At 38.9% G+C, this 27,899-nt stretch overlaps 1 protein-coding gene across 1 annotated transcript in view; it reads right to left on the bottom strand.

The window, feature by feature from the left end:
- Nucleotides 1-27,899, bottom strand: part of HHLA2 (HERV-H LTR-associating 2) — a 254,259-nt gene that overhangs the window by 97,996 nt on the left and 128,364 nt on the right. The window contains exons 5-6 of the mRNA XM_030940651.1: nucleotides 23,927-24,079; nucleotides 22,340-22,568 (exon numbers count right to left, since the gene is read on the bottom strand). The gene's annotated coding sequence lies outside the window, so the exon portion shown is untranslated. The remainder of the gene's footprint in view (nucleotides 1-22,339; nucleotides 22,569-23,926; nucleotides 24,080-27,899) is intronic.

Genomic DNA, 27,899 nt, shown 5'->3' with positions numbered 1-27,899 from the left:
ATAGTAGATTAGATATCCTAAGAAAAACCCCACCTAATGAATCTAAGAGAATGAATAGAAATATAAAAAAATCTTTTAGAAAGTGTCAACAGGCTGGTAAAAAATTAAAGAATACAAAAAATTCCTCAAATTATTTAAAACTAGGAGTGCTGGGTGATACTCAGGTACCACCAAATCAGCCTGTTGACCTGTCAGTTTCTGCTGAACTCTGGAGATTTTTGAGCTGCTTCTTTGTGAGCTAATATGAAGAACTAAATCCTGTGGCATATCTAGTTGGGGAACATAGGGGGAGATCCTGCATAAAATTTTGACTTTTTCAGGATATAAGGAAAAAAAAAGTTGCCAAAAAGATAAAATCAAGGAAACTTTCCTTCTCAAACTTTGTTGTAGGTAAAGGGAAAAGAAAATAAATTCTTCCCTGAGAACACATAATCATATATTAGTTCTCAGGTTTGCTGTCTAAATTCAAATAACCTGTATGGCTCAAGGAAATCTCAAGCATAGAATTTAATTTGAATTCCTGGATTTGTCATACCAGCAAGCTACTGAGAAAAGAAAATGTCAATCCTCGCTGAGTAATTTAACAGGTCCTGTGGAATTCCATGGTTAAATCTCCAGAAAATTAAGCTTATCTACACATACATATCAAAATACAGATCACAAAATAATAATGAAAACATACTATGAGTAAGAACCAGCAGAAGTAAACCACAAAGGTTTCAGATATCAGAATTATCAATCAGAATAAAAAGCATATATGTTTAAAGAAATGAGATCCTTAAAAAGGAACTTGGAACAAGAGAGTTTTAAAGAACAAGGACTAAGAGATTTTAAACACAATCAAATAGAATATGTAGAAAAAGAAGACTACAGCACATAAAATGTGAAATTTAGAGCATGAATTAAGCTATACATTTTATTTTTGCTGTGTCTAAACTGGAAGTCTAACCTGAAGAGACTTCCAAAACACACCCAGAAGGACTGATATATAAATATAAAAGAGAAGGCAAGAAATATGGAGAATAGAATGAAAAGTTACACAGTTCTAACTGGAGCTCCAAAAGGATGTGAAAGCCTAAGGGACAGATAGATAGTGCTGGTAACTTTTTACAATTACTAATAAGCCAAGATTTAGAAGTCCAAGGCAGTAAAAATAAAAATAAAATCACATTAACACATCATAAATGTTGCAGAAAGATAGATTGTGAAAGTAGTCAGAAATAAATGAAAGATAATCTACAAAATAAAGGTAATTAGAATCGTGACTGAACCATCAGAGTAGCATGGAAGGCAGAAGACAGTTGATTTATTTATAGTAGGGAAAAGAGAAAACTTGGACTCTATACCTAGAGACATTCTCAAGAAAACAAGATGTTAAAAACTTTACTTTTTACAACCCAGAACTTCTCTAGTAAATTCAAATGAATGTTATTCAAACAGATGGGAAATAATTCTACATGAAGGGGATGAAATGTAAAAAAAGTAATGCATAGCCTGTAGCTAATACCTAATTTGGCAGCATAATAGTTCAAAAGTGCATTGCTCAGATCTCCTTTTAAGAGAGAACCTATAATGAGGAGTGTAGTCTATTGATAGCCTCTAGCTGCAGCACCTTTGGGATCTATTGCTGTGTTTGAGCCAAGGACACCTTTTCCTAGACAGCTCCCAGCCAATGACTTAGAACATCAGGGATCCAAAAGTGCAGCTATTTATGGCCAATGCAAATCTCCTGTGATAGGCAGTCTGCTCTGGAACTCTCTGTCAAGTTGGCCAAGACTCTCAAAGCTGCACTTCAGTCTCATGCTGCTTCTATCCAATCCCCTTTCCTTCCCTGCCTTCTTCCATAGGTGTCAGACCTGCATCTCAGTCTGAAGGCTTTCCCTATTCCTGTTTACTTTCCCCTTATGTTTCATAGGCATTGCCAACAATAAAACTCAAGCATTCCTATCTCTGTCTTTGTGACTGCTTCCTGGAAGACAAATCTCACGCAATTGGTATACCTGGATGGTCTAAGAAAGCACGTAGTAAGATGCAGTTTGGGGACTTGTCACTCACCAAATGGGTAGTAAGAAGTACCTCATATTAAGTGATATATGGGGAAAGACTACTCTCTGCCACAGGTAGAGGTCCAGTTGATAAAAATTTCACTGGTGGTTAGGACAAGATAAATATCCTGATGGAGGTATACCTTTGCTAGTGGGACAACTCAGGCATTTAAAATATAATAAGAGTAACAAGATATACAAGGAAAGTAGAATTAGCTGGTTATTAATAAGTTGCATTAACTAACTACAGAGGGGTTATGAGACACTAAAGGCAGTAAAAAAGTTGAAAACTAAGTGTGAGAACTAGAGGGCCTGTTTAGTCACTTACAAAGAAGCTCTTATGTTTTTCAGAACAGGAGAGCAGATCCAACTGATGAACAAACTCCAAATCTCATAGTTAAAACTGAGAAGGTTCAAAGACTATTGAAAGCAAGAATTATCATTATCTTGCTTTCAAGATAATGCTCAGCTAACGTTCACTATACTAAAGACAAGGCTTTGTTTGGGGGAACATAGTAAAAAGTGTCTGGATGGGTGTCCTTGTGAACTGTGGCTCTGTGAACACCCTGAACCAGAACCTATAAAAGTGGCCCAGCCCTACCTATTAAAGGCTAACGTTGACCTCATGCAGGAAGATTCTTCAAAGGGTTCTTCCTCATAAGGCATCAGGCACCCATTTCAGGAAATGCCCCCATTTTGTCTCCTACATCTTAGGCTGATAACTAGGGTTAAGTCACAGCACAAGTCAGCTGAGGGTGTGCCAGTTTTCTTAAGGGAGGAGAGAAATTAAGTCCCAAATGAACTGCAAGAATTCATTTAGTGACATGGTTTGGCTGTGTCCTTACCCAAATCTCATCTTGAATTGTAGCTCCCATAATTCCAACATGACGTGGGAGAGAACTGGTGGGAGATAATTGAATCATGCAGGAGTTTCCTCCCTGCTGTTCTTATGGTAGTGAATAAGTCTTATGAGATCTGATGGTTTTATAAAGGGAAACACCTTTTGTCTGGTTGTCATTCTCTCTTGCCTGCCACCACGTAAGACATGACTTTTGCCTTCTGCCATGATTGTGAGGCCTCCCCAGCCACGTGGAACTGTGAGTCCATTAAACTTCGTTTTTAAAATAAATTACCCAGTCTCAGGTATGTTTTTCTTAGCAGTGTGAGAACAGACAAATACAGTAAATTGGTACCAGGAGTGGGGTGTTACTGTAAAGACACCTGAAAATGTGGAAGCGACTTAGGAACTGGGTAACAGGCAGATGTTAGAACAGTTTGAAGGGCTCAGAAGAAGACAGGAAAATGTGGGAAAGTTTGGAACTTCCTAGAGACTTGTTGAATGGCTTTGACCAAAATGCTGATGATATAGAAAATAAAATCCAGGCTGAGGTTGTCTCAGATGGAGATGAGAAACTTGTTGGGAACTGGAGTAAAGGTGACTGTTGCTATGTTTTAGCAAAGAGACTGGCAGCATTTTGCCCCTGCCCTAGAGATTTGTGGAAATTTGAACTTGAGAGAGATGATTTAGAGTATCTGGCAGAAGAAATTTCTAAGCAGCAAAGCATTCAAGAGGTGAGTTAGGTGCTGTTAAACGCATTCAGTTTTAAAAGAAAAACCAGAGCATACAATTAAAAAAATAAAATATAAAAAATAGAAGCCTGACAATGTGATAGAAAAGAAAAACCCATTTTCTGAGGAGAAATTCAAGCTGGCTGCAGAAATTTGCATAAATAACAGGGAGTCAGGTGTTAATCACCAAAACAATGGGGAAAATGTTTCCAGGGCATGTCAGAGACCTTTGAGGCAGTCCTTCCCATCACAGGCCCAGAGGCCTAGGAAAATAAAAATGGTTTCATGGGCCAGACCCAGGGCCCACCTGCTATGTGCAGCCTAGGGACTTCATGCCCTGCATTCCAGCTATTCTAGCCATGGCTAAAAGAGGCCAAAGTACAGTTCTGGCCTTGGCTTCAGAGTGTGAAAGCCCCAAGCCTTGGTAGCCTCCACATGGTGTTGAGCCTGCAGGTACACAGAAGTCAAGAATTGAGGTTTGGGAGTCTCCACCTAGATTTCAGAGGATGTATGAAAACCTCTGGATGTCCAGGCCGAAGTTTGTTGCAGGGGCAGGGCCCTCATAGAGAACCTCTGCTAGGGAAGTGTGGGAGGGAAATGTGGTGTTGAATCCCTCACACAGAGTCCCTACTTGGGCACTCCTTAGTGGAGCTGTGAGAAGAGGGCTACTGTCCTCCAGACCCCAGAAGTGGGTGTGCTGTGACTTTGCACCATGCGCCTGGAAAAGCTGTAGAAACTCAACACCAGCCCATGAAAGCAGCCAGGAGGGAAGCTGTGCACTGCAAAGCCATAGGAGTGGAGCTGCCCAAGACCATGGGAACCCACTTCTTGCATCAGCACACTTTAGATGTGAGACATGGAGTCAAAGGAGATCATTTTGGAGTTTTAAGATTTGATTGCCCCATGGGATTTCAGACTTTCATGGGGCATTCAGCTTCTTCATTTTGGCCCATTTCTACCATTTGGAATTGGTGTATTTACTTAATACCTGTACCCCCATTGTATCCAGGAAGTAACTAATTTGCTTTTGATTTTACAGGTTCATAGGCAGAAGAGACTTGCCTTGTGTTGTATGAAACTTTGGACTGTGGACTTTTGAGTTAATGCTGCAATAAGACTTTGGGGACTATTGGGAAGGCTTGATTGGTTTTGAAATGTGGGGACATGAGATTTGAGAGGGACCAGGGTCACAATGATATAGTTTGGCTGTGTCCCCACCCAAATCTCATCTTGAATTTTAGCTCCCATAATTCCCACGTGTTGTGGGAGGGACCCAGTGGGAGATAATTAAATCATGGGGGTAGTTTCCCCCCTTACTGTTCTCATGGTAGTGAATAAGTCTCACAAGATCTGACGGCTTTATAAGGGGAAACCCCTTTCACTTGGTTCTCATTCTCTCTTGCCTGCCGCCATGTAAGACATGCCTTTTGCCTTCTGCCATGATAGTGAGGCCTCCCCACCCATGTGGAACTGTGAGTCCATTAAACCTCTTTTTCTTTATAAATTACCCAGTCTCAGGTATGCCATTAACAGCAGCATGAAAATGAACTAATACAATGATACATTGTAATGATTCCACGAGTCATTTCCCAACAAGATCTATAGCCATTTACTTGAACATAAGGAAAAGGGGAATACCCAGACATTTCAAGGACTTTTAGTTATAGGTTCTTAGTTGACACTGATACCCAAGGAACCAAATCAAGTCTCTAATCAAGTCTCTGCTGTTAGAGTTGGCATGCAAACACCAGATAATAAATAGATTCTGGCTTATAGTATATGTACTTGGTCTAGGTTGGCTCATTAATAGCATTGGAGCTAGTGAGGGACAATGGGGACCAGGTTGTGGTACTTACATGCCAGAAACTAGGGGGTCAAAATTACGTATCAACCAGCAGGGACAGAGACACAGCCTAGGGAGCTTAGCCTGCAGGGAGTTGCAGTGTCTCTAGAAACAAAATAAATTAGCGGTTAATGAGGGTGCAGTTACCACTCTCATTATTGCTAGTTAATGAGACTAGCAGTTATTTCACTAGTCTTCAAGTGTATAACTAGGGCTGACAAACTTGGAAGTTGGCATAACTCTCAAATTGGGTCTTGGTTCTATTGGTAGGAACCATTATAGTAGGGAAGACAATTATAGTAAGCAAGTCTCCGAAATACCCCACACTCAATAGACAATAAAAAATGAGGCCAGGGACAGTGGCTCACACCTATAATTCCAGCACTTTGGGACGCCGAGGCAGGTGGATTGCTTGAGCTCAGGAGTTTGTGACGAACCTGGGCAAAATGGTGAAACCTCGTCTCCACTAAAATACAAAAAATTAGCCCGGCATGGTGGTGTGTGCCCGTAGTCCCAGCTACTCGGGAGGCTGAGGCAGGAGAATTGCTTGAACCTGAGATCACACCACTGCACTCCAGCCTGGGTGACAGAATGAGACACTGTCTCAAAACAACAACAACAACAACAACAAAACCCCCACATTTCAGAAAAAGTGGCAGAGAAGAGTACTATCCCTAAAGATCTAAAGGATACAAGCATGGTGGTCCCTATCACATCTCCATTTAGTTTATTACTCTAACTGTAAAGAAATGGAGTGAATCCTGGAGAATAACTGCAGACCACTGCAAGTGAGAGAAGGGGTCAGCTGGGCTTCCTGGGTCGAGTAGGGGCTCAGAAAGCTGTGAAACTCACTCATTTCCTGCATCAGGACTTCCTGCGGTCCTGGATGGGTAATATTGAAGATATATGCTTAAAATATTCCTAATACTAGGATTTGTACATGTGTTTTCTTCCCCAAGAAAGCTATAAACAGCGAAAATTTTGCTGTAAGTTTCCTTGTGTCCTTCTCTCCCTCTCCCTTCCCCCTCCCCCAAAACTAAAGTTAAAAGGAACGTTAACTGCCTGTTTTTCTGTGACCTGAGGACTTGATCTATCCTCCCAATTCCAATTCCTTGTGAACATACTTTGTAAAGTCCTGTAAGATCCTGTTTCTTTTGCCATGCTGCTGCAAGGTCATAAAGTAGACAAAACCTAAGTTGCAATTCCGGTTTTCCTCAAGATCTAAGACATGTCACAAACGGTTAATTGCCTTTTGATTCTCACTCTGGTAACATTTTCTCACCACACGTATTTCCCGCATTAGAATTTAAAAGGCAATCAGACAATCTAACTCTGGCTACTTGTTCAGGACCCCTTCCACGCTGTGGAAGCTCTGTACTTTCACTCTGCTCAATAAAGCCTACAGCTTTTTCTCTCTCTCAGTCCGTGTCTCTATCACTTGCTGCGGTCAGCCGCCACACCAGTTCTTCAGCGTGGCTAGGCAAGAACCTTAGGCGTTACACAAGCTCAACCAAAGAGTAGCCCCTATCATAGCCACTATGCTGGTTGTGATAGCATTGCTAGAGAAGATTAATAAGGCCTTAGGGATATGGTATGCAACCATGAATTTAATAAATGTTTTCTAGCCTCATCAAGAATGAGAAACAGAAATTCTTGCACTCACATAGAACAAAGAAAATTTCTGTATAGTTTTTCCTTGGGGATATCGGTTCTCTGTTCCTTTCTCATAGTCCAAAGAGATCTGGACTGCCAACTAGTACTCATTGGTGATAGGAAAGAAATGGAATCATCAGGTTTCAAAATTCATGAAGAGAAGGTCTGTCAAATCCATGAAGGATGTTTGGTGTCAGCAGATAACTTCAAATGGACTTTGCTAAAATCTTCCATGGTACAATTTATTACCACTGAGACAAATTGGCTCTGATACTCAACATTGATGTGGAAACTTCTCTAGAATAAGAGAAGATATGTCCTTTCGTGTCTCATCTGTAACTAACATAATGTTGAAAAAAAGTGTAAAAGTGATAGAGACCAAAACCATGAACGACAGAATTGGTTGAGCATCTTCAAATAAATTTTATAAAATTGTCCACTATGAGTGAAAATGTAGTAGTAATAGCATGTTTACTTTCTGGATAGGTTGAAGCCACAGCAATTAGAGTAGCATAATTTTTAAAAAGAGAAAGAGAGAGAGACTTTAGTCTTCTTGGTTTCTATCTAGGCCATCCTAACACATTTATCCTCTTCATTGCTAGGGAAAGACATTTTACAGGGGCAATTATTCATGATTTATGAAAAGACTTTGTCTTTTATTCAGAAACTTCACTGGCTTTATTAACCCCAAATCCTTTGGGAAAGTAGAAAGATTCTTAACAGACTTGGAAAGTTACAACCATTAGAGACTTTAATGGTTATAACTTTCAACCACTGGAAGCATTCTCCAGAGAACTTGCAGGTCAACTGCTGACTCAAGATCCTGCTGAGGTCAATTGACCTACAAGTCAAATGCTAACGTCAAGCAGATCACTAAAGGCATGAAGTTCACTCATGCCCAAGATTTAAACATGTCCAGAACCATTCATTGTTATACTCTGTATTGCTCAAGGATTGGTCAGACAAGGAATAACTGGATAGACTAGGGACCCACCAGGACAGAATCATTCCCAGAGGCACACACTGCATGCCCTTCCAAGAATTTCTGCTTATCTCATAGAGATTGTGCTAAAATAGTAACTCGTCTCTGAAAAATGGCTGGCTCAAGTTTTTCTGAAGATGCCTGTCATCTCAAGTATATAATCTTACTGTGTATAAGATCAAGAGATAAAATGCAAGTGTTATTTTTATTATTATTTTTTTAATTTTAGAGATAGGGTCTTACCCTGTCTCCCAGGCTGGGGGGCAGTCATAGAATTATAGTTCACTGCAACCTCAAACTCTTGGGTTCAAGCGACCCCCCACCTCAGCTTCCTGAGTAGCCAGGACTACAAAAATGCACTACCATGCCCAGCCTTTTTTTTTTTTTTTTTTTTTTGAGACACAGTCTCACTATGTCGCCCAGGCTAGAGTGCAATGGCGCTATCTCGGCTCACTGCAAGCTCTGTGTCCCAGGTTCATGCTATTCTCCTGCTTCAGTCTCCCGAATAGCTGGGACTACAAGTGCCTGTCACCATGCCTGGGTAATTTTTTGTATTTTTTAGGATAGATGGGGTTTCACCATGTTAGCCAGGATTGTCTCGACCTCCTGACCTCGTGATCTGCCTGCCTCAGCCTCCCAAAGTGCTGGCACTACAGGCGTGAGCCACTGCACCCGGCTGCTATTTTTTTTTTTTTTTTTTTAAGATGGGGTCTTACTATTTTGCCCAGACTGGTCTCAAACTTCTGACCTCATGCGATCCTCCTATTTCAGGCTTCCAAAGTGGTAAGTGCTCTTTAAATCCAAATTTTACAGTATTGAAAAGTCAGGATAGAAATTGGCAGGGGGACTTGGGCTGCCTCTGAATTAAAGACAGCAAAGACCATCATGAAGCTGGTATGTATACACTTTTGACAGCCATACTCCAGCACTGGAATTCCTATTTGCCTTGACCCTGGGGATTCCACAAGGCCCAACCTGGTTTATACAATATGTACCAACCTAACTCAAACCCTGTGCAACTTTTCCCTTACATGTGTCTGCAGGTAGAATGCAAAGGTAAAAACCAGGGAAAAACCCCAGTAAGACTTTCAAAAGAAGAGGCATGAAAATGGAAGGCACATGGACTAGGATTTCTCAAAACCATGAAAGACATTTTCCCAGTATTACTATTCAAAAGTTGTAATTAAAAGAGTTTAACTGCCCCAAAAGTGAGCATGAGTGTTCTTACTTCTTAAGCTAAAAAACCCACGAGGCATTAAAGGAGCCAAAAAACCCTTCATAGATATTAGCTCAAGATTTGAGGACATCTTTGATCGACAGATCTTTGTATTGAGAATAGCAAACTACAAGTATAACAGTTATTTTGAAGTTTAATTTTATAATTGAGCTTCTGATGTTTCAAAAACTTGAATGTTTCCAATAATCAGAATTAATTTTCTGATTTTTCTTATAGCGTAGATAGTGTTAATGTTTTTCCTAATCAGGTAAGTTTTGATCGTATCTTTCCTTGGGTTTGGTATTATTTTAGGATTGGTTTGAAAGTACCCAATTTTCACAGTCTAGAAAAGTTACCTAAATAAATAAAGTATTTATGAAATAGATCTTACCTCACTTGTACAAAGTGATTAAAAATAATTGTGGATTCTGAGATACATTTATCTCTTATCAGAGATTTAAATGTACATAAGGCAAAAGGAGTACAAAAGCTGTATCCACAGAGTAAAAGAGGTATTGAATGGGCAGTGTGCAAGCTTGGCACTCAAAGTGACCATGGCAGAGAGATGTATGTTGGTTGCCCCTAATATTCACTGGTGGTTATTCAAAAATCTTTGTAAAAAAGATATAGAAATGAAAGTCAAATTGGAAAGGATATAACAGAAACTCTTCCTCTATCATCAATTTCTTCTTAGCTCTGAAGCCTCACTCCCATTCAGCACCAGAAAAAGTGATCTAAAACAATACTTCTTTCCAGCCAAGTTCAAAATATTTAATTGCATTCATGTTTAAAGGTACATTTTGAAGCTTTCTCTTCATTTACTCTCTGGGTTTCTGAGAAGTGATGTCCACTAAGCTGTGGGGAGAAAGGGGATATCCATATATTTCTAGGTTCCTTTGCATAGCTGCTGGTGCCTAGAGATTTGGTCTTGTAGCACAGACATTGGCCAATAAGGACTCCATCATATGGCATGAGTTTTTCCTGTAGTTGCTCCTTGCTTCCTTGGTGGCTTCCAAATATACATGATCCTTCGAAGATTATATATAATCTATACCAGGGACTGGCAAGCTATGCCCATGGTCAAATATGGCCTACAGCCTGATTTTGTATGACCTAGGAACTATGAAGGTATTTACATTTTTAAAGGACTGTAAAGAAGAAGGAGGAGAGACAGAGACCATATATGGCTTGCAAAGCCTTAAGTATTTACAATCTGGCCCATTAGAGGAAAAAATTGCCAACCTCTGCTCTACATATGGATCCCTTGAACTGGCCCACATTTCTCTTCAATGTTGTCACTTCTCTCCATCTGCCAGTTCCGTGGTGTTTGTGCTCTTATACTCAATGATCAAGTGTTAATCACCTGGGTTCATGAGGAGCTTGAGTCTTCTTCATGTTAAGCTCATAGCTGTGGTTAATTCGGGGTTGCTTTGGCCTTCTCTCACCTATTCAGACTTCTTTACCTTCTCCACCCACCTCCTGTGTCCTAGCATTGTCACATGGGTCTGGTCCTATTTCTACTCTAAACATGAAGCTGGTTCCAGCCCCCCTCAAGCCTTATGAAAGAGTCTGTTGACCACCCCAACCCCTAGGGTAGAGGAGCATCATTCATTTCTGTTATTTCTCAAAATATGTACTACAATACATTAATGTCTAAAGTTACTCAAGGGTCCATTAAAAGGACAAATCCATGAAGCTGGACCCAGAGTAACCTCAATGTAATTCCCTGAAAATTTCTGATTACACAAACAAATTTTGACAAAAGACAAGTATTACCAAGTTATCCATTTATTCTTTATACCAGTATTAAAATGTGTGGTAAGAAGGCAAACCATATGAGGAATTTCCTCAACATCACTACATTTGTAGCAAGGGGGAAAAGAGATATTAGCTCTATTAATTGTAGATACCGATGATTTAGATTTTGATATTCATTCAGTATTATTTCAGTGTTATATTTGGGCAACTGACTCAGAAATATTAGGCCTTAAGATAAATGTATTAGTCCGTTTTGATGCTGCTGATAAAGATATACCTGAGACTGGGCAATTTACAAAAGAAAGAGGTTTAACTAGACTCACAATTCCACATGGCTGGGGAGGCCTCACAATCGTGGTGGAAGACAAGGAGGAGCAAGTCATATCTTACACGGATGGCAGCAGGCAAGGAGAAAGCTTATGCAGGGAAACTCCCCTTTTTAAAACCATCAGATCTCATAAGACTTATTCACTATCACAAGAACAGCATGGGAAAGACCTGCCCCCATGATTCAGTTACCTCCCACCGGGTCCCACAATATGTGGGAATTCAAGATGAGATTTGGGTGGGGATACAGCCAAACCATACCAAGAAAATAAACCAATTAATTGTTGTCTTCTTCTCAGTGACACAGGGGAAGATAGTCCAGTAAACAGCATGACCTCACAGTTACCTGCTACATTAGTCATCCATGTTGGAGGGAAGAACACCTGGATCACGCTACAAATAACTATATAGAAATGGGGCGTTACTATAACTAAAATCCCAAATTGTTTGGCATTGACCTAGGGGTTAGGTGGCAAGAAGGTTAGAGACTGGAAGGTTAGCAATCCTTATTAAAGAGTGGTGAAACATTTGGTAAAAATGTCACTTGTGACACAGTGGTAGGCAGATCATGTATATGCTTGCTAAACTTGTATTTGTGAGACAAGAGGTTGGAAAAGAGAATTTTAGTTACCATTGGCTATATTTGTCAACAAACAAGAAATTAATTAACTCAGGAAATAATTGGCTGGTTTACAAGCAAGAATAAAAGGGAAGAGAGAAGGTCTGAAAGGTTTGAAACTTGCCCTATTGGGAAAGGCACTGCCTCTCATCTCCAGCTGGCAAAAGAGAAAAATGAGAAGGGTTCTGAGTAACAAAGATTTATTAGAAATTAGTTTTACAGCAAGAACCACATCAAAGGCATGACCAAAGCTTAAAACTTCTGAATGATCAATTATCATAGAGCACAGGCCCCGTTAAGGTTATAGCATCCTTTCAAGAGGACAATAAGGCTGAGTGAAAAGAGACAAAGGCTATGATTTTCCTACTACAACCTTGTAAGCTCAAGCTGGGCACTTAATTAAAAGTAGCACAGTCTTGAAAATAATTGTGAACATGTCTGTTGGCACATGCTGCTGCTTGGAACCCAACAGATAAGAACCCAATTACATTTACAGTTGAGTCTAAAGAAGCATAAAACTAGACCACAATTTGATGACTATTTGAAACTTAAAATCACATTTGGGCCCTAAAGCATAGACTGAGAAAGCTTCTCAACCACTAAGAAGGATACATTCTCTCATGCTCTCCTCAGAGAGGGCCTAGGAAGATAATGAAGAAACAAGAAACTCCCCAAGGGTGAAGCCATAGGCACTGGGGAACAAGGAAGTAGGAAGTTTCTCCCAGGAAGTAGAATTGAGCCTTAACTAGAAACCCCCCAGCCTCAGCATAAAGGGCCCTGGGCCTCCACGTATGTCCAGGGTGATTTCAGAATTGCTACATTCCATTGACCCCAAGTGTCCCATTTTTTTCCCACCTGAACAAGATTGTTTATTGTTGTTATTCATTTGTTATTCTGGCAAAACATATTGAATGTGTGAGAAACTAATACCTTGTCATCTTATAAAGACATACATTTATCTCTCATTGAGTTGGGATGTTGGGATTTGAGTTGTATGTGCTGACTGAAGTGGCTTTGGGGCGATCTCTCTCAAGAAAGGATGTTTTGTCTGCAGTGAGGGGAAAAAAAAGTGACCTGCCTATTTGGTGGCCAGAAAAGCAAATTAGTGTATTTTGTTGACTATTTGTATTGCTCTGCTTTCTTAGAAAATGGCAGGATTTTATTTCCTTGTTCTTTCGGAAATGCATAAAGCCTCATGACTACTCCTGGCCACTGACTTGTGGGCAATATGTGTCACATCCAGGCAAATTATTTGGTGGTTGGTGCTAGACCCTACAGAATCCTCTCTTCCCTTTGTCTTAGCAGCCAGCAATGCTTAACGTGATAGCTGATACATCAGTCCCTGAGCGACTATGACAAGAAAAAACTCTCTGTTGATCTGTACTTGACAGTTCATTTCTCACTCAGGCTTGCAGCCTGTTTTAAGCCACAAAGATCTGGGGGATGTTTGGTAGCGCAACATCATCTAATCAATCCTGACTGATAAAAGAACCAATAGGGAAGATGAAGGAAAAGGTAATCGGGACCATTTTCTTTTTTTACACAATCCCTAAAAAGTATAAAATTATGGGCTTCTAATTTTAAGGACTAGATATTAATGGTACTTAAATTTGTTCTTCCAAATATATTTGCAGGATATGAAATTGATGAGAGATTAATATTTAAAATGAAATGTATAATAAGAGACAGAAACTCCATGGCAAAAAAAAAAAAAAAAAAAAAACTGCAAAGTATATATCTATTGGCTATTTACGGAAAAGAAAACCCAAAAGGCTAGCAAGAATATAACAAGATGCTCAAACTCTTAAGTAATCAGAAATGTAAATTTATAAAAGATATCACTTTATACCTATTAACCTGGAAATAGTAAGCTAGATAATTGTTAACTGTTGGCAAGAATGTTGAGATATGGAAGTCCTCAAGAATGGCTGATGGGAAGTGGACTAGTGCAGTCTTTTCATAGGGTAATTGGTTACTAACGTAGTCAATTGAAGAATCCTTAAAACTAGTTCTGGGTGTAACAGGTATTAAATAGAATAAAATAGAATGAGATAAACTATTTCTATAAGTTCATAGATTTATGCAGAAGAGTACGCATTTGACAAGAACATATATAAAAGAGGATTGACATTAAATTGATTAGAATGTTTACCAATGACACCAGAGGGCAAGGGGAGTAAAGAATGAAGATAAATGGAAATGATAAAAAGCCTTAATGATAATGAGCCTTGTTGATTAGCACTACCATCTGCACTAGAGATCTACCCCCAAATAAGTAACTTTGTTATTTTCCTCATTCCAACTGGTTATGGCCAGAAAGCAAATTTTTTTTCAGTAATTGTCATATGATGAAAGACATTAAGCCCTATAAAGAAACCCTGAGTAATCCAAGATCCTTTGAGTGTAAGCAAAGGCCAGTAACAATAGGAGAATGATTTTATAACAGTAGTATACAGATAAATGTTTAACAACCGGCTCTGGGTAGGAAGAGTAGAGACTTGATTTGTAGGGCTTGCTGATTTCTGTGATGTAAATATTCCCATCATGGGCTGAGTTTAACTAACACGTGGCAAAATTCTTAAGAATTTAACAATTGACCTTCACAAGCTGGCAGGAGCATGCTCCAGCACACTGCCTTTGAAACTCCAGAATTAAAGCACAAGATCCAGTAATCTAAATGCAGAGCTTGCCAAGGGTGGCACATAAAACACTTAGAGGTTTTCTGTCCATAATCTCTCAGAAAGTAATTCATTTCACCTGCATTGACTCTTTAAACTGAGCTAAGGGAAACCTCGTTCATTGTTCAGATTGAAATGTTTATTGCACAAACTTAGACTCCATTGCTTAACAAGGGTCTAGCTAGACCTGAATCAAAAAGTCTAAACCTTGGGTGGTCTATTTTGTTACCACCCACAAGGAACAAAGTAAAACAGTTGCATATTGTTACAACTTGGACAAAAGATCATAGATCAAGTTAAAAAGTACAGAGTGTCTGGACCTACCAGTTTACAAATGCTTTCCATTCCCTCAAAACATATTGATGTGGCTCACCCGATGAGTCTGCTTGCCTATTCAACAGAATGGGTAATTTCCCATATGCTCCATTTCCAACATTCAGTTTTCTCCTTGTTCTTCTTTTTGGCAGATTATGTTTTACAACAGAGGTATAATTTCTCAGAAAACTATTTTTCTCCACTATTAAGTGACGACAGTACAATCTCCTGAAACAGCTTTTATGAAATTAGATTTGGAAGTGTCAGTAGAGCCTTGGGACATGGTACGTGCTTACATAAGTTTCTTTTTCTTTTTAGTTTCCTCATCCTAACCTACCTTTATAAACTAAAACAATAAGAACAAGAACAAAATAAGAGCAAATTAGTTTCTAATCTAAGTTTTCCCGGTATCTTCTTTGCTAATAGCTGGTTTACTCCTTAAGAACATTTTCTGTACCCCCCTTTAAAAAATATGACACTTATTTAACCTCAGCTCTAACACTCCCATTTCACCAAACATATATATTATGTCCTCTTCTGACACCAGGAAATCATTACAAAACCCATTTGTCCAAACTTCCTTTTATAAAATCAAAGAGCTAAAACTTATTATACTCATCATGCAAGTATAGAATCCATAGATTTAGGCCGAGTGATTCTTAACAAGTCAGGTACTGTAGGTTACGGGCCATCTTGGAAACATAGGAGCATTTTTGGTTGTCTGATGACTGGGGACAGAGACATGGAAGCTTAGGCATTTAGTATGTAGGAACAAGGATGCTAGATACTCTAAAACACACAGGACAATCCAATGCAGGAAATACCCTCTTGCACAATGTTTTAATGTCCCATGATGCCAAACCCACTACAAGTATAAATCAATGATACTTTTTACTAGACGAAATACTGAAAAAATTTACATGTTTATGCAATAAGTCAATGTAATTGAAGTGAAGAATGTTACAGAGAGAAAAGCTTAAATGGGATAAAGACATTCTTTTGAAACTATTGAATAATTTACTTTTTGCTTTCCATCTACTCAAAGTAGTATAGCTTTCCAATTACATATTAGTTAAAAAGGGTTTTAGTGCAGAAGTGAAATTACTACAAAAACGACAAGGCAGATTGCAAATACATAATAGATGTGGGACTTCTTTTAAGTGACTTGATGCCAAATATTATTAAATTATCAGAACACATGGGGATCTCATTACATTTCACTATAAATTTTTTTTAAAATTTCACATGATTACATTTAACATTATTTTTGTAGTACAAGGATAAAAACTTATGCTGTGAAAATAGCATTAGGATTACTTTGGGGTTGTCTGTTTTCAGTTCTTACTCCACAGCTATCCCTGATGGTTCACCACACAATTTCTGTATAGCCTCTTATTTTACTGTTTCTTTCTAATCCATTCTATAATCCCTATTGCCTACTGAAGAATATAGCCTCCCATGCCTTTTTAACTGAGACTGAACACATGTTCTAATATGTAATGGGATTTCAAAATATGAGGAGGTGTGATATTTCATCACTATTATATCGTATATCATAATATAGGAAATTTTAACACCATACTTGTAATTCTGAACTGGTTTGCAATAACCATATATCCTCATTGTTTCCACTTCAAGTCTATAATGTATTCATACTTTGACTGGGGTTGTTCCCTCTCATTATATACAAATAAGCCCTCTTTTTCTCATACACAAGAGTAATACTAGATTTTATTCCAGTGTCCACCCATACCACTTGCAACAGACTAAATGTCTGTGTCTCCCTCATGAATGGGATTAGTACCCTTATGCAAGAGACCCCAGGGATCTCTCTAGCTCTCTTTCAGTCATGTGAAGATACAATGGAAAGTCAGCAATCTGCAATGGGGAAGAACATCCTTACCAGAACCCAACCATACTGGCACCCTGATCTGGGATTTTCAGCCTCCAGAACTATGAGAAAGAAATATTTGTTTAAGCCACCCAGTCTATGATATTTTTGTTATAGCAGCCCAAATGGACTAAGCTATCACTGCTTCAATTTCTCTGTCTTATATAGAATGACTTTCGCTCTTCTCACCTACTTATTCAAGAAGGCACTGATATCTCACTACTTCATTGTCTTTTAATGCGATTAAGACCGAACATTTACATATTGGGACATAGAATTTCTTAATTTTTAAATTTTCTCTTTTTATTACATTGATTTTTTAAAAACTATATAGTTAGGTTATATTATTGATAACTTTCATTTTGGCATAGCAAACAGGGCATTACAAACATTTGTTGTAAGAGAACATTGAGTCTGATAGGACTGAGAACCATAGATTTAAGGGAATGTTACAAACATAAACTCTCCCAGGCTTTAAAGCAAATTCCTTAGCAGTGAGGCCAATCCTCATTTTGTAGGATGGAGGCCAAGTCAGTGATTCTCGGTGTTTGAACAGTATCTTTGCCTTAAATTCTCCTGCATTGCCAAAAAATAAACAAAAAAAATGCTGTCCTTTGGTAGTTTTTAAGAATAAAAATAAAACTGACTACTACACATCAATTAAAATGTCTAAAATTTAAAACACACACACACACAACCAATTGCTGGTGAGGATCTGGAGCAATAGGAACCCTCATTCATTGCTGGTGGAAATGCAAAAAGGTCCAGTCATCTTGGAATACAGTTTGGCAGTTTCTTACAAAGTTAATAGTCTTACCATACATCTAGCAATCATACTTATAGATATTTATCCAGCTGATTTGAACATTTATGTCCACACAAAAATCTGCACAGGAACGTCTATAGTAGCTTTATTCATCATCACACAAAAAAAAACTGAAGGCAACCAAGATGTCCCTCAATTGGTGTTGGACAAACTATGGTGCATCCATATGCACCATATTGGATAATATGAATATTAATTTTATAAATACTAATCAGTGATTTAAAAAAAGAAATGAGATCTTAAACCACACAAAGACATGGATGGATCCTAAACACACATTACACCATGAAAGAAGCCAGTCTGAAAAGGCTACATACTATATTATTCCAATTATATGACACTCTGGAAGAGATAAAACTATACAGACCATAAAGAAAACAGTGGTTGCCATGGAGAAAGGAGAAGGCTGAATAGGTGACGTGCAGGAGATCTTTTAGGGCATATGTTCTTTATGATAATGTAATCGTGAATACCTGATATTGCACATTTATCAAAACCCATAGAACTTTATAGCACAAAGAGTAAACCTTAATATATCCAAAATTTAAAAAAGCATTTAGAAGGTCAGGAAATCCCAGGACAGAATGCAGATGGTGAAAAAACAATCCAATTGTATTACAAATGTATGGAACAATCTCACTGAAGAGGGTGAGGAAATAGGTGTTGACCTAAGTAACTTTGGAAATGAGTGGAGTCTCCAACACTAAAGCAAAAGTTACTGCACATGTGCACTGTACTCTAGTTAGTAAAGTTATTTCCCACTGAGGTACAGCCTAACAATTCTGATACTACTACACATGGATACTAGAATGAATAATTAAGTAAACAGATGGTAGATAACATGAGCCAATTTTCTCAGTATTGGGAATTTACAAGTAAGTAAAGAAAGGAAGATAGAACGATCCATGTGGCAACAGAGTAGAGTGGAAGACATCAGTATCAGTATAAACTCATGTTTAACTTAATATAAATATAGATGTTTGCATATAAAATATTTATAGAAACATATATGAAAACTTTAGTATGTGGGTTAGTGTATTTTCTTCCTTTGTGGACTGATAGAACCTAAAAGCAATGACAGCTCAATAACAATGAGCATGCCTAGCACCCAGATCTTGGTTTCTAATACCATCCTCCAATAAAAGAAACAGGGGCTCCTTGGAGAAACTGCTGATTCTAGCACTAGGATAGGAAGTGTCCAAGATAAGCCTGGCCTTAAATGTAAAACTTAAAACTGTAAAACTTTTTAGGAAAAAAAAATATGATAAAATTTTCAGGAGCTAAAGCTAGGCAAAAGTTCTTGGACTTGACACTAAACACAAGATTCCATTAAAAAAGTTTCTAATTGGGTTTCATCAAAATTTAAAACTTTCACGCTGTGAAAAACTCCATTAAGAGAGACCAAGCACGGTGGTTCACTCCTGTAATCCCAACACTTTGGGAGGCCAAAGCAGGAGGATCGCATGAGGCCAGGAGTTTGAGACTAGCCTGGGTAACATAGTGAGATCCTATCTCTACAAAAAACTTTAAATTATTAATAGCTGGGCATGGTGGTTCATGTCTGTAGTCCCAGCTACTCAGGAGGCTGAGGTAGGAGGATCCCTTGAGCCCAGAAGGTCAAGGCTGAATTGAGCCATGATCATGCCACTGCACTCCAGCTTGGGCAACAGAGTGACAGCCTGTCTTTAAATAAAGAGAAAGAACAAAAAACCAATCTACAGGCTGAGAGAAAATATTTGTAAAGCACATTTCTGGCAAAGGACTAGCATCTTGAATAAATGCAATAATAGTGAAAAAGCAAAGACTACAATGAGATAATAAGCAAAATACATAAAAAGACGTTGCATCTAAGAGGATATACAGATATCAAATAAGCCCATGAAAAGATGTTTAACATTATTGGACATCAAGGAAACACAAATTAAAACCACTATATCACTACACACCTTTCAGAATGGCTAAAATAAAAAATGATGACAACACCAAACACTGGCCAGGATGTAGAGAAACTGGCTCATTCATACGCTGCTGACGAAAATATAAAGTGATATAGCAACTCTCGAAAACAGTTTGACAGTTTCATTGAAAACACAACATGCAGCTACCAAATAGCTCAGCAATTGTGCCCCTGAGCATTTATCACAGATAAATAATAACTTAGAGTCGCACAGAAATGTATACAGTAGTGTTCCTAGCAATATTATGTATAATAGCCAAAAGTTGGAAATAACCCAGATATCCTGCAATGGGTGAATGGTTACATAAACTGAGGCACTTCCACGCCATAAAATACTACACAGCAAGAGAAAGGAATCAACTATTGCTGTCTACGGCAACCTGGATGAATCTCCAGAGAATTAGGTTAAGTTTAAAAAGCCAATCCCCAAAGGTTGCGTACTGTGTGAGTCTATTCACTTAACATTTTTTAAATGATAGATTGTACAAATAGAGAACAGCTTGGTAGTTGCCAGAGGTTAAGTGGTATGGGCAAGAAGGTGGATGTGGCTACAAAAGGTCAGCATGGGGGATCCCTGTGGTGATGGAAATGTTCGTATTTTGACTGTATCAATGTCAATAACATAGTGACAATATTGTACTACAATAGTTTTGCAAGATGTTACCATTGGGGTATACTGGGTAAAGGGTATATCTGATCTCTTTGTATTGTTCTTACAACTGCATGTGAATCTAAAATTGCCTCAAAATTCAGTTTAATTCAATAAAAGAATTTCACTGAAGGGCTGGGGAATGGAGATTTATTTGTATAATTATTTGTCTAATTTGTATAATTATTACATAAATAATTCTGTCAGAGGCTGCTATATTAGCCAAGTACTGTGGTATGGAAGAAGTATGGTAATGTTCACTTTGTAGTAGAAAGATTATGGCTTTGTCATTAGAGACCTTGTGTCAAATACATCCCACCACATATCAGCTGTGTGACCTTGGGCAATCTGAGCTTCAGTGTCCTTATCTACAAAGCACAAGATTTCTTTTAAGGTTTAAGCAAGGCAATATCTAAATTAGATATATAAAACACTGTACTTTGAACCTTGGCACTATGCCTCACACATAGTAAGTTCTTAAATACTAGCTGTCATGAAGGAGAGAGAATCAAAACAATTACTTAGCACACAACTGTTTCCTGTGTTCTCTATGTTATATCTGAGAAGTGATTATTAAACAGATTCTAGGACAAGGTGTAAAAACGAGAAACTCAGCTAGGCATAGTACCCACACAATGAGGAGTTTCAGTCACTTAGCGGGCATCAGGGGGTTTTATTGCTTGTAACAAGTAAGGAGAACACTGGGCATTAGTCCCCAAAGCAGTGTTTCCCCAAGCTGGGGGCTGGATCAGGTTTTATAAGCATAGGTAATGAGCTGTGACCTGACTGAATCCTGTAATGAGGTGATGCCAGGAGGTATGATCTGACTGGATCCTCCTGGAGGTATGATCTGACTGCATCCTGCCATGGGGTGATGTAAAAGCTTGATCTGTTTGGATCCTGGATCTGCTTATTAATTTAGTTCCCACTCCTTGGTCCAAGTACTTAGAGGTTCCTCCTGTGGTTACGTACTTGGTTCATCTGGGCAAGTTACGGTTGATTGACCTAAGGGTCCATGGCAACTGAAAAACAACTTACAACATTGTTACATAAAAGTTGAACCAGACTGATTTGGTGCAGCTACACATCCCCCCCTTTTTATATCCATTCCTCAATCTTGAGGGAACATGAGCTACGACTACTTTAGCCACTTCCTGCTGATGAGGGGTATAGACCTCGGTCAGAGGAACGTAATTGTTTAGTGCCCTGGTATCAGTTACATTTCAGATGTTGTTTTGATCTGGTTGTAGGTAAGGGCATAAAGAGTTAACAACATTACCAGTTCCAGAGAACAAAGAGAATCCTAAGTCTTACAGCAAAAGTTTCCACCCAGGTTCCAAATCAAGACTGTCTATGCAAATGTAGGGTTGAAACTTGAAACTAACTTAGTTCTGATTGGTCAGTACAGCTGAGCCCTGATTAGCTAACTCGGTGAGCTTTAATTGACTGGTTGGTGTGAATCCTGAAAGCCTCAAAGTTCAATGCTGCAGGCTTTCCAGGAACTCAGAGCATGTATGTCACCCCTACTCAGCAAATGGCTGCTTTGCTCTATTTTAAATGGAGGCCCAGTTAGCCACTCAGGATCCATCTTGAAGAATTGGCTTAAACCTGTTGGTGGACCACATTGCATTCTATGACAGTGCAGAAGTAGTTGGCTACCTGCTTCAGGTCCATCAGGGACCCTAGAGGCGGGGCAGTGGCCAATGGAGCAACTTGACTCACTTACTTATGAGAGGCACTAAGGTACCTATTAAATTTGAACGAAAGTCTCTTGGGTTGTTCTGATTTCCAGCTGAAGTGAATTTAAAGTCTCAAGGATTGCATGAGCAAGATCCTGGCGGGGGTCTCTTACAGACATCTGTTAAAACAGGCTAGAACAATTTTAAAGAGGAGCTAAATGCTTAGCTCAAATATAAGGGGAATCATTAAGACGTGTAGGGTGAAACACAGAAGAAATCCTATACTGGGAGAAATCCTCTGAAAATATCTCAACACTGGAAATTGTACCTACCAGGTTCAGCTAGGAGGCTCCCTGAAGGTGTCCCTTTCGGAGATTTGGCTCGCTGTAGGCCTTAGATGTTCCCAATTAAACCGGACTGGAAATATTTACCCAGGTACAGCAGCAAGTGTTAGCAGCAGCACAAACACCACCCTGTGCAGTGAGGTGATAGTCGATAGCAATATGGTTGTCTAGAGACCTCTGCTGTGTCCTGATGGCTTGGGTGGTGAAGTGGGAAACCCTATTAACAGTGCAGGAAAGCTTTGTGACCATATATCCATTGCAAACACAACCCAGTACAAACCAGGACCCCAGAAGCCTTCCTAGTCTAGCTCCTTCACTAGAGTTAACCCCTCTGGGTAAATCGCATCCTTGAAAGTGGCCCCAGTTATAATCTGCAGGGTTATCATTGGTGTTGGATTTTGCCCCCAAACTCTCACGTAGCTCTTGGAGAGCAGGGTGGGTAACACTGGTGAGGTCAACTGAATAGATAGGAACTTGGGTAAGAGCTATTTCTATGGCCAAATCTCCTGGTGAGGATAACTTAAGTATTATTTCCCCCTTTTTGGGAGAAGAAAATGTGGGCCTAGCAGGTGTCCAAGAATGTTTGCATGGGTTAAGGAAAACTAAAAAAAGGGTCTCCTTCTTTTAGCCATGGCATGCTGAATGCTGCACAGATATTCACCAATAGGGCTTTATTATTCCATTGGTCCATTGGTCTATTTCTCTAGTCCAGAAGACTGGGGGTGGTAAGCACAATGGAGATGTTGATAAATTGGCCAAATTTTGAAACATTTGAATAATTTGCCCTGTAAAATAAGTTTCTTAGTCACTAGAAAGCTCTCAAGAATTATACCAGGTTGGTATAATTTTTCCAATAGGGTCTTAGCTACTGCCATGGATGTGGCCTGTTGATATTGGCCTTTAACTTTTGGCTAAAAGACATGCACTGGTAAGAGCATGCAGTTCTGCTTGTTGGGCAGAGTGGGCATGAGGAAAGTTAAATAAAGTGGTAAGATTAAGCAAGTTACATTGGATGCTGGTAAGGCGAAGTGAGGATAGAAAGAGATCTGCATAGTTTGCTTGACAGCTTGTGATGTAAACTGAGGAGTGCCTCGACAGAGCATGGAATGTAGACAGTCAGGGGTGGCCCCATAAATATCTTCTCTGTGGCTTTTTCAAAGGAAGGGACAGCATCAACTGCTTTGAGACAGGGAGACCCTAGTATCCTGAGTCTAGCTTGTCGCCAATTCTGAAATCTAATTCTCTAGTTGGTCAGGTTTAAGAAGGAGAAATCCCCTGAATGTCCCTAGAGCATTCCTAGCCTGGACTGAGGGAAGAGGGCTGGGGGAGTTCATCAGGAATTAGTTAAAACCAAATATTAGGGGAACTGAGGAGAATTCAGGATCTAGTCCAGTCTACAGGCAGATAACAAGGACTTGAACACAATGCATAGGGTTACAATCTAGTAACAAATGTACTTTTGCTTTCCTTAGAAACATAACTCTTTCTCTCCACATTGATCATATAGGAAATCTCAGATTTAGGACCTCTTGCAACTAGAAATCCAAACCAAGGCAAGCTTTAGATTTTACTTACCGTCTTAAGGTTCTTGGGCCTGCTAGGAAGTGACAGTTTTCATTCACTCACTGTAAAGCTGGGAACTCTTGAAACCAGGCATTTCATGTACATTTTAAAATGTGACATTTCAGTCCAAACTTTAGTAATATAACCAATGTTTCCAATTGTATCCTGCTTACAAAGAGAGATTTTTTTTTTTTACTGGACTTACTAAATAAAAGTAAGAATACTCACAAAAAGTTTCTGAATTTTATAGGAGTCCAGAAATCAAATAGAAAAAAAAATGCTTCCACCATTATTCACAAAGGATACTTTATCCGATTATTGCAAACTATAGAAAGCTTATGATAAAAAATTTCCTTGAATCTGGAAAATAAAACATTTAAGTCATAAAACATCATCCTTATCAATTACTTAATTTCATGTCATTAATTTTGTTCTGCTCAATCTTATTTGGCAATTTTGGACTACAGCCAATTGCAAATGCTTCCAGAGAAGAATTTAAAATAATAAATTGTGGATAACAAAAACCTAGAACAGACATATTCAGAAATCTGATGAGAATTTACAGTTGACAAGGAAATTTACATATTTCTTTGGCATTCAACCATCCAAAACCATAATCATAATTATGACATGTATCTTGGCATATCAGTATTTTAGGAATCTCATACAATTTCACACCTCTTAATAACACACTTACATAAATATAACTTGAAGTTAAGCATCATTCCTTATTTGACAACACTTCCCATATTATTTACCAAATAAGTCTCATCATTTAAAACCTCCACAAGGTGAGAAATATACTCTTTGAGGCTCTCCAGGGGGCCCATCTGGAAAAATCTCAAAGTTAATTTTAGGCTAAGAGGCTTGAGTTCAGATTTGGATCCTGGAAAATCTGCCAAAGATGTAAAAAAAAAAAAAGAATCAAAGTACTTCCTTCAACAGAATCATAGGTTGCTCCTAAATAATAGTTACTCATTGAACCACAGTGACAATCAAAAGACTTCTATAGAATACAGGTAATTACATGGATGTAAAAACCTTAATCCTTTTAAAGCTCAGTTTTCCTAAACAATCTTTGCTTTTTAGGCAGTAACCTTGAGCAGGGGAATACATTTAGTAACTGCCTAGAAGTTCTGGTTACAGGAAACAATTCAGACACATTAAGAAAACACTAATACAAAATCAAGTCATACTGGAGTAAAACATTGCTTTTCTAAGACCTTCAAGATAAATCTGAAACCAGGGAAACTAGACAGTTCTCAGGAAGGAATGTGACAGAAATAGAAACGAATTCATAATTCAGAGAAAGGCTATTAAAGAAACAAATTTCAGAATTAAAAATCAAAATCTCTTCCAGTCTTATTAAGAACAAACCAATATTTTAAGAAACCCCTGTTTTAATATAGGGGGACCAAAATTTTAAGTTCTGTATCAGTGTGTTTTAACATCAAAGTTCATTCTTTAGAAAGAATGTTATAAATAATTGTTTTACTTACAGTCAATTTAATCAAACCTCAAATTTCTTTCAGAAACTTCCTTTTTATAAACCTTATCACCACCTACTCACATGGTCAACAACATGCTTGGACTTTCTGCCTTGCCTTATACTTTATCTTTCTTCAATAATGAGTCATTTCACACTAGGACAAAGATTTACTACATATGATTCTTCCTCATACAAACTATGCATCTTCACATTTACAACTTTCTTCACATCTCTCTCTCTCTCCTATTTGCTGGCTCCCTTCTGTCTTGTTTCTAATTTCTTCCTAAATCCATATTTTAGACCTCCCTTTAAATAACTTCCAAATAAGACAAAATTACTCTTTTTCTCAATAAAGAACACATTTTATGTCTTTCTCATAGTTTTTTCTTATTAATAACACATCTTACTTTTGGCATACCTCATACATAGAATCATAAATTAGTTAGAATTTTTTTAAACTCTCAGTATTCCTAAATTTTATTAAAAACACAGTAAGCACAAAAACTTCAATTGTCTCTAAGATATTAGTATTTCACACACAAAAAACATTTTATGATTTTTAGAAAAACATGTTTTCCTTTAACGTAATTTTTATGCATATTTATAGACCCAAACATATTTAGTCTTTATGTTAGTTTGTTCTCACTCTGCTAATAAAGACATACTTGAGACTGGGTAATTTATCAAGGAAAGAGGTTTAATTCACTCAAGTTCAGCATGTCTGGAAATGCCTGAGGAAACTTACAAGCATGGCAGAAGGGGAAGCAAATGCATCCTTATTCACATGGTGGCAGCAGGAGAAGTGCTGCACAAAAGCTGGGGAAGCCCCTTATAAAACCATCATATCTCATGAGAACTCACTCACTATTAAGAGAATAGCATGAAGGTAACCAACCCCATGGTTCAATTGCCTCCCACCAGGTCCCTCCCACAACACATGAGGATTATGGGAACTACAATTCAATATGAGATTTGGGTGAGGACACAGCCAAACCATATCATTCTGCCCCTGCCCCCTCCCAAATCTCATGTCCTCATGTTACAAAACACAATCATGCCCTTCCAACAGTACCCCAAAGTCTTAATTCATTTTACCATTAACCCAAGAGTCTAAGTCCAAAGTCTCATCTGAGACAACACAAGTCCCTTCTGCCTATGAGCCTGTAAAATCAAAAGCAAGTTAATTACCTCCTAGATACAATGGGGGTACAGGCATTGGGTAAATACACCCATTCCAATGGGAGAAAATGGCTGAAACAAAGAGGCTACAGGCTCTAGGCAAGTCCAAAATCCAGCTGGGCAGTCATTAAACCTTAAAGTTCCAAAATTATCTCCTTTGATAGCATTACATCCAGGGTACACTGATACAAGAGGTGGGCTCCCACAGCCTTGGGCAGTTCCACCCTGTGGCTTTGCATGGGGTAGCTCCCACTCCCAGCTGCTTTCACAGGCTGGTGTTGAGTGTCTGTAGCTTTTCCAGGCATACAGTGCAAACTGTCAGTAGATCTACCATTCTGGGGTCTGGAGGACAGTCACCCTCTTCTCATAGCTCCACTAGGCAGTACCCCATTGAGGACTCTGTATGGGGGCTCCAATCCCACTTTTCCCTTCTGCACTGCCCTAGAAAAGGGTCCGTGTGAGGACCCTGCCCCTGCAGCAAACTTCTGCCTGGACATCCAGGCATTTCCATACATCCTCTGAAATCTAGGCAGAGGTTCCCAAACTTCAATTTTTGACTTCTGTGCACTTGCAGGCTCAACACCACATGGAAGCTGCCAAGGCTTGGGGCTTGCACCCTCTGAAGCTACAGCCTGAACTCTACCTTGGCCCCTTATAGCCATGGGTGGAGCAGCTGGGATGCAGGGCACCAAGTCTCTGGGCTGCATGCAGCAGGGGACCTTGGGTCTGGCCCAGGAAACCATATTTTCCTCCTGGGCTTCTGGGCCTGTGGTGGGAGGGACTGCATCAAAGGCCTCTGACATGTCCCAGAGACATTTTCCCCATTGCCTTGGTGATTAACACTCAGCTCCTTGTTAGTTATGCAAATTTCCACAGCAGGCTTGAATTTCTCCCCTGAAAATGGGGTTTTCTTTCTATTGCATCATCAGGCTGCAAATTTTCCAAACTTCTATGCTCTGCTTCCTCTTGAACGCTTTGCTGCTTAGAAATTTCTTCCACCAGGTACTCTAAATCATCTCTCTCAAGTTCAAAGTTCCAAATATCTCTAGGGCAGGGGTAAAATGCTGCCAATCTCTTTGCTAAAACATAGCAAGAGTCACGTTTATTCCAGTTCCCAACAAGTTCCTCATCTCCATCTAAGACCACCTCAGGCTGGATTTCATTGTTTGGTCAAAGCCATTCAACAAGTCTCTAGGAAGTTCCAAGCTTCCACACATCTTCCTGTCTTTTGAGCTCTTCAAGTCTATAGGAAGTTTCAAACTTTCCCACATTTTCCTATATTCTTCTGAGCCCTCCAAACTGTTTCAATCTCTGCCT

The sequence above is a fragment of the Rhinopithecus roxellana genome, chromosome 1, assembly GCF_007565055.1.
Source record: "Rhinopithecus roxellana isolate Shanxi Qingling chromosome 1, ASM756505v1, whole genome shotgun sequence".
NCBI lineage: Eukaryota > Metazoa > Chordata > Mammalia > Primates > Cercopithecidae > Rhinopithecus > Rhinopithecus roxellana.
This window is presented reverse-complemented; position numbering and strand designations above follow the sequence as displayed.